The following is a 7,636-nucleotide window of genomic DNA, read 5'->3' as shown; positions in this document are numbered from 1 at the left end:
GGGGCCAGGCCTGGCCGAGAGGCTGGGGGCTGAGGACGTCCAGTCCCAGGCCCTCCGTCTGTGTGCCGGTCTGCCTGCTGCCGTTCCCTGGTGGAGAGGGACTGCCGTTGCTTCCGCAGCCAAGCTGCTCCTGGAACTGAATCTGAGCTGCCTCTGTAGGGGGGACAGCAGCCCGGCCAGGCGGCCCCTCCTTCCTTCTCTCTCCTTGTTCCGTCCCTCCCTTTCCTTGGCAGCCGCTCCTCACTTGGTGTGAGTGTGTGGGGTGTTTCTCAGCTTTCAGGGTCTGCTGTAGCGCTGACCCCTACAGGGGCAGTATTTAATCCTTGGCCTGGAGGGAATGAGTTAAAGTGTGACTTGGTATCAGAAGGATTAACCCTCCAAGTATCCTTGTATCAGTGGAATTTCTCCACAGGGGTATAAAGGGCAGGAGAGGGTGGACTGAAGTGGGGGTGATGGGAGCAGATTGTACTGGGCATCTGGGGGCAGGAGGGGACAGGGTGGGACCTTTCTGTCTTCCTTTTAGTGAGGGGATGGGGCTCTGGGAAGTGTGCTGGCCTCTTGTGGGGCTTCTGTCCCTTTTAGTGGGCAGGATCCAAAGGGACCGTCGTGGGGAGGGGGTGCCAGAAAAAATACAGGTCGCCCAGTTAATTTGAATTTCAGATCATCAAAGAAATTTTTTTCTTTAGTGTTAAGAATGTCCCTAATAGTTACATGGGACATACTTCTACTAAAAAAGTATTCATTGGGGCTTCCCTGGTGGTGCAGTGGTTGAGAGTCCGCCTGCTGATGCAGGGGACACGGGTTCGTGCCCCGATCCGGGATGATCCCACATGTCGCGGAGTGGCTGGGCCCGTGAGCCATGGCCGCTGAGCCTGCGCGTCCGGAGCCTGTGCTCCGCAACAGGAGAGGCCGCAACAGTGAGAGGCCCGCGTACCGCAAAAAAAAAAAAAAAAAAAAAAAAGTATTCATTGATCTGAAATTCAAATTTAACTGGGTTTCCTGTATTCTTTTTTTTTTCTTAACATCTTTATTGGAGTATAATTGCTTTATATTGTTGTGTTAGTTTCTGCTGTATCACAAAATGAATTAGCTATATGTATACATATATCCCCATAAACCCTCCCTCTTGTGTCTCCCTCCCACCCTCCCTACCCCACCCCTCTAGGTGGTCACAAAGCACCGAGCTGATCTCCCTGTGCTATGCGGCTGCTTCCCACTATCCTGTACTATTTGCTAAAATTGGCAACCCCAGTCTTTGGTCTTCTGGGGACAGCTTACATCTTATAGGACCACGGCTTTGTTCAATTGGAAGACACAATAGAGGTCAGAGGCTTCTTTTGAAGCAGTGGGACCTAAGACCAACATCTTATGTGATGTAGATTGAGTCTTCCAGTACCTCAGCTTTTACTTTCTTTCTCATCCCGATTCAAAATTTCCCTCTCTCTTGTCTTCTGTTTATAGCTTCTCCTCCTCCCCTCCCCCTTCTCCCCCTCCCCTCCTCCTTTTTCCTCTTCTTCCTCTTCTTCTTCTTCTCCTCCTCCTCCTCCTTCTTCACAATGAGCATGACCTTATTTTACTTTTAGCCACAACTCTAAGACATTCACTTGACTTCCCCAACGGTTTGGTTCCTGCGTCCAGTTCACTCCTGCTCAGGGCAGTGCCAAGCTCTGATTGGATGGGTTTCTATGGGATCCAGTTGGTTGGATCATGGGTTGGGGATGTCAACAGAGTGGATTACAGCTTCTTGCTTTTACTTTGCATAGTATATATTATATAAACCATGGACTCTGGAGTCAGCTTACTTGGATCCAAATCCTCACTCCACACTTGCTGGCCATGGGCAAGTTGCTAAACTTTCTGTATCTCAGTGTCCTTGTTTGCAAGATGGGGATAATGGTTGTGTATGCCTCATTGGGTTGTTGGAGGGTTAAATGAGCAAATACAGGTAAAGATCTTAAGGTGGTCCCTGCCCTGTGGCTCAGTGATCATGAGCTGTTCTTATTATTTGTTTCTGGTAAAAAGGTGATACTATCACACTGATTTTAGAGAGAAAGTGTGCCTAGGCACATCTTACCCTCAGAACAGTGATTCCTGATTGGGGGAGATTTTTCCCCAGGGGACATCTGGAGACAGTTTTGGTTGTCACCACTGGGGGGGGGTACTACTGGCATCTAGTGGGTAGAGTCCCAGGGATGCTACTCAACATCCTACAGTGCACAGGACAGGTCTCCATAACCAATAATTTTCTGGAGCTAGAATGTCAATAGTGCTAAGAAACCCTACCTTAGAAGATGTCCTCAAACTTCTTTTGTATAGTGATCAATCCCATACCTGCTTGGCAAAGGACAGTGCAGTCAGACGGATGACTCCTACCAACATATTTCTAAGAATCTCCACATGCTTATTTGAATGGGCAAATGTTTGCAAGGTGAACATGAGAACTCCTCTGCCTCCCCAGAATAACAGCAGACTTGAAGGCTCCAATGTGCCGCAAGTCTTCCCCTAGCTGCGCCTACCCAGCCAGTTTTGCCACTGGAGTGGCTGAATCAAGACCGTGGTCTCCCTGTGTCCAGGCCAACACCCTTTCCCACCATGTTCTAACTCGATCGCTGGGCTTGGGTTACCATATTAGACTCTTTTTTGCCCTTTATGGTGTGTTTCCATTTGGGGTCTCTGGCTGTCCCTCTCTGTAATCTGCCACCCAGTGACTGCTCCTCTAGCCCACTTCAGAGATTTTGGCATATGTCTGAACACAATGGATTATTAGGGTTCCATAGTTTTACAGGAGGTATGCCAGGCCCTGTACAAATTAGCTGATGTGAAGGGCCGTGAAGGGAAGGGGCATTTCTCAATTCTTCTGGGCACAAATCTCCAAGTCTTATTGAGGGGAAGCAGTTTGACTTCTGACTTCTCTTGTAAGGAGTCAAGATGCTCTGTTAACATCGCACAGTTTACACAAACTACACTTTTGTGTATGAAGTTGGGGGATTATTTATTGTCTATCGAAGTCCTGGGTACATAAAGTCTTACGCTAGTTCAAACCTATTCTGTCTAACTTCAAAACCAACCAAGTTCTTAACTGGTACTCTGGAGGTGTGGACTGCCCAGCTAAAGAGCTCTTGGTGACCATGTGACCTCATATGTACAGAAGAGAATAGGGGAGGCCCAGAGAGGTATGAGACTCAGCCCAGCTTCCCTCCTCCCACCCTGTGTTGGTTCTGGGCTGGGACCCCATGGGTGTCCAGATGCCTGACAACATTTTCCAGGCCAAGGTATATAAGAACCCTGTGGCCTGGGGATGTGAGGACAGCTGGACAAACAGCTTGGGGGTTCTGGGGCCAGTCTCCTGCCAGGACTTGGTGCCCTCATGGGGGAGTGGGTGGAGTGCCAAGTGCAGTGGGGGAGATTGTGGGCCCCTACAAGCACCCTTCTTCTCTGAGCCTGTGTCCAGTCCTGCCTGGGAGAAGAGCTCCTTCCCTAGTGTCTGACCAGCTCCAAGCCAGCCTAAGTCTGGAAAAGGCTCAACTGGAAACTCTAGGGACTGAACTGTGGTTGGCTCCTGGAATTATCTGGTTAGTGAGGGGATTCCCCACCAGCCTCTCAGCTCATGGAGAGTTTCTGGATGGAATTGCTCCCTTGGCAAATGATTTGTAGAGCCAAAAACTATCCTTTAGGAACATTCTGGGTCATTAAACACCCAGAGTTGGACTCCCCTGTGCTCACTGGAATGTGCACTTAAATTCTGGCCATGCTCACCGAGAAGGGGTCAAATCTGAGGACTTCCGACTGGCCAAGAGCCACAGAACCACGTGCCATTAGCGATGAACACCATCACACAGGTGAAAACTTCCATTGTGCAGATGAGGAGACCAAGGCCCAGAGTAGGCAAGGGATTTGTCTAGGATCACACAGCAAGCAAATCTAGAACTCAGCACTCTTGATTCCATTGCTTTTTCTACTATGTTAGCAGCCATCACATATCCCAGATTTTGAGACATCCAGATTTTGTATAATTTTATTCCATTAAATAAATGGGATTTAAGGTGTGTGACTGCCTGTGATTTTGATGTTGATTATTTTGTGAGACTTTTCAAATAAAATAATTTACAGATAAAGAAAACACTCTTGCTCAGATCACATGCCCTAAGTGTGAGTTTGAAATGATTGACCTGGAGAGAAGTCTGGCAGACTCCAAGTGCCTGCCAGGCCTACAACAACATTCGGATCAAGAAGCCAAATTGTGAGCTTTATGCCTGTGGCCTGGCTACTTAGAAATTAATCCAAAGACTGCCATTTAAAGGCTGGATATGAGGCTTACCTGGTGGCACAGTGGTTGAGAGTCCGCCTGCCGATGCAGGGGACACGGGTTTGTGCCCCGGTCCAGGAAGATCCCACATGCCGCGGAGCGGCTGGGCCCTCTGAGCCTGCGCGTCCGGAGCCTGTGCTCTGCAACTGGAGAGGCCACAACAGTGAGAGGCCCGTGTACCACAAAAACAAACAAACAAACAAACAAATAAATAAATAAAGGCTGGATATGAGTCTAGTAACCAATGAAGTGGCTCAGTATGAGGACGCCCTCCAAGTGAGGTGCTCCACATTGGGTGACAATTCACTGAGCCAGTTCAGGGACAGAGAGAAGCGAATAGGGAAAGCGGGAGGAGCTGGAGTTGTGGAGGAACAAGCAGACATGGAGAGAGGGTGGAATCCAGATAGGGAGTTGGGAATGGTCAGAGGAATGGCGTATATGGAGGGGTGGGTCAGTACAGCCTGACACCAGCATCGCAGGTCACCAGGAGTCCTGAACATGTGACTAGGAGCTGCTTTCCTGGGCATCTTCCCTTACCTTCCTGTGTGGCTTTGCAGTAAACCCCCGGATACAGCACAGGAACAGCTAGGACGTCCTGGGAGCCACCCTGAATTCTGGACAACTGAAAGACGGGGATGGGGTGAGAGAGCCAGTGTACTTCACTGAGCCCAATTCTTCTCCCTGCAGGTTGAGACCCACTCAAGCCAAGGGGAGACATTGGTGGTCCCATTGTCAGCTGACCCTAAGTCAAATGTTGTGGAGGTGGGACAGGGAGAAGTCAGGTGCCAGGCAGGCATGAAGGGCAAGCATAAGAGGAGCTGTTGCAGTCTAGGAACCGAGAGAAGTGAAATGAGGCTAGATTTCAGGGTGCAAGGTAGAGGGTGTTAAAAACTGAAGCCATTGGGGCAGGTTGGGGCCTGATCATGATGGGCCTTGTAACAGAGTTTAGACTTCATCCCGATGGGGTGTTACCAAAAAACTGAAGCGTGGGGGCAATATGATTTAGTTCACGTTTATTAAGCACTCTCTCACAAATATCTAAATACAGACTTGAGAGTAATTAGCTCCATGGCTGATAATTGAAGCCCTGCTGTGTGTCTGAGTTGTCCAGTATGGTAGCCACTAACTACTACTGGGCGCCTGAATTGAGCTAATCCTAATGGAGATATGCTGTTAGGGTAAAATACATATGGATTTTGAAGACTCAGTATGAATTAAAGGCTATAAAATATCTCATTGATAACTTTTCTATTGATTACATGTTGAAATGGTAATATATGGATATATTGGGTTAAATAAAAATATTATTATAGTATTAAAATTAATTTCATCTTTTTAATAGTTACTAGGAATTTTTAAATTACACAAGTGGCTTGCATTATATTTTCACTGGACAGTGCTGGTAAAGAATCCTAGAGGAAGAGGTCCAAGGAAGAGTTTTGAGAGATGATCATTAAGAGCTGATAAAGGAATTGCTTTTGGAATTGTTTGGTTATAAGGAACAGAAACACTTGAGTTTATCTTTGAAAAGAAGGAGTTTATTCAGAGAATTAAAAATAGTTGATAGAACCCAGGGGCAGAAAGGGCATCCAGGGCTGAGAGGGAATTGGGACCTGGAATCCATTAAGAATCAACACACGGACTTCCCTGGTGGCGCAGTGGTTAAGAATCTGCCTGCCGATGCAGGGGACATGGGTTGGAGCCCTGGTCGGGGAAGATCTCACATGCTGCAGAGCAACTAAGCCCATGCACCACAACTACTGAGCCTGCGCTCGAGAGCCCGCAAACCACAACTACTGAGCTCGCGTGCTGCAACTACTGAAGCCCGCATGCCTAGAGCCCATGCTCCGCAACAAGAGAAGCTACCGCAATGGGAAGCCCATGCATCGCAATGAAGAGTATTCCCTGCTCGCCACAACTAGAGAAAGCCCCTACGCAGCAACAAAGACACAACACAGCCAAAAAAAATAATAATAATAATAAATGCAAATGATCTCACCATTTGTTTATCTGTTTATCTGAGCCCATGTCTTTTTTTTCCCCCTCTCTATGCACCTGCTTCATTCTTTCTCTGCAACTGATTTTCTCTGCTCTACTTTTATCTGGGCCAGCCCACCTTCATGCTAACTTGCCTTCTCAGGACAGGAAACAAGAGATGGACTAGAACCTCCATGACCCAAATTCCAGCCCGGAGGGAAAATGTGATTAACGAGATTTGGATCTGAAGTGCCCTCTGGTCCAGTCAGTCATGACCAGAGGTGCAGGGTCATGTTAACTGTTCAGTTAGCAGGTTCTGGGGAATGTAGACCCTTGAGGAAGGTGTGGGTGCAGGACAAAATGATCACCATAGCATTTTACAGGAAACCCTAAAGGAGACTGAGAAGGAGTAGCCAGAGTGTGGGAGGGAGCTGTAAGCACATGGCATCTCAGAAACCAAGGAAGGAGGCCATGACCAATAGAACGAAATCTGCTGTCAAGTAAGACAAGGGATGACAAGTGACCTATGGATTTGGCACAGGGGCTGATGAGTGTTGTCGGTGAAAACAATTTCAGAGACGGGTGGGAGCCAGAGCGCAGTTTGGATGAGGTTAGAGGGTGGAGGCAGGGGAGGCAGACAGGAGCTTTGTGAAGTTTGGCTGTGAAGTGGAGAAAGAGACAGTGTGGCCCTGAAGGGAGACGTGGCCTCCAAGGAAGGTTGGTTGGTTGGTTTGTGTTAAGATAGGAGAGATTTGGTTTTATTTAACTGGTGATGGGAAGGAGCCAGGAGAGAGGGAAAGGGCAGAGACCCAAGGAGAAGACAGATGGCTGCTGGTGGGAGAGGCTGGATGCAGAGCCCCAGTGGGAGGACTGGACTTTCTGTTGTGATTGGGGGAAACTTGGGAAACATGGTGGCAGACGTCTACAATGTTCAGTTACGGTTGCAGTTTTCTCAGTTATATAGGAGACAAAGCTGCCTGGTGGGCTCAGGGTTGGGACATGGATCAGAGACGTGGGGTGAGCAGGGAGAAGGAAGTCGGGATTGGAGGAGCCCTAGCTTCCGTCTGCAGCTACGCTGGGCTTATCTAGTCAAGTGCTCACATGCATGACGGGACATGTAGATACACACGTGGTATTTCCAAGGACAGGACTTGATATAGACTGCTTTGTAACCCCCAGTGTGATGGTACTAGGAGGTGGGGCCTTTGGGAGGTAATTAGAGTTAGATGAGGTCATGAGGGTGGGGCCGTCATGATGGAATTAGTGCCCTTAAAAGAAGAGAAACCAGAAAGCTCGATTCATCTCTCTCCCGCCATGTGAGACACAGTGAGAAGGTATCTGACCATCTGCAAG

This window comes from Mesoplodon densirostris, chromosome 7, assembly GCF_025265405.1.
Source record: "Mesoplodon densirostris isolate mMesDen1 chromosome 7, mMesDen1 primary haplotype, whole genome shotgun sequence".
In the NCBI taxonomy this organism is placed as follows: domain Eukaryota; kingdom Metazoa; phylum Chordata; class Mammalia; order Artiodactyla; family Ziphiidae; genus Mesoplodon; species Mesoplodon densirostris.
Note: the sequence above shows the minus strand (reverse complement) of the source record.